Here is a 761-nt window from a genome sequence, read left to right on the forward strand (position 1 = left end):
TTTCCAACATGAAACATTTTAGTTTGGAGATATTTGAGCATTTAAATATTTTATATAATTTTAAATGCCCAAATTCAAATATTTATGATTTAATTCAAAAACCCTAAGATGGCCTAGGAAAATGTGCACCACTTTTGGCAGAGGTTCTGAACCAAGACAAAAATGATGGGCATTTTAGAAGGGCATTTCAGGTTCATTGAAAAGTTTTTTAGTAAACCCTAGTTGGTTTCAGAGGGGACTGGGGGTTCTGTCATCCCCATTTCAAGTTTCTGATGAAAAGTAGACATGATGCAACACTCTAATGCATGGCTAACTAGGATGTGACAGTGTGGCATACCGCAAAACGGGACTCCACGAGATACTGTTCATCTCCACCATCGACTGCCTCCACGGGCTACTGTTCATCCATCGTCGACTGCCTCCAAGGGCTCCTGTTCATCCACCGTCGACCTCTTCCAGCCTCCACCTATGACTGTTCATCCACGGGCTCCTGTTCATCCAGCCTCCACCGGCTACTGTTCAACCAACCCTCTCCACGAGGTCCTGTTCAACCACCCCTCCACGGGCTACTGTTCATCCATCCCTCCATCGTCTACTGTTCAACTAGCCCTGCACCAACTACTATTCAACCAGCCCCCCACGGGGTCCTATTCATCCACCGGCTCGATCGATCGGGGTACTGTTCATCCAGCGGCAACGGCCTCTACTACCACGGGGTCATGTTCATCCAACCCCCACCGGGAACTGTTCATTCAACCCCC

This window comes from Triticum dicoccoides, chromosome 7A, assembly GCF_002162155.2.
Source record: "Triticum dicoccoides isolate Atlit2015 ecotype Zavitan chromosome 7A, WEW_v2.0, whole genome shotgun sequence".
In the NCBI taxonomy this organism is placed as follows: Eukaryota; Viridiplantae; Streptophyta; class Magnoliopsida; order Poales; family Poaceae; genus Triticum; species Triticum dicoccoides.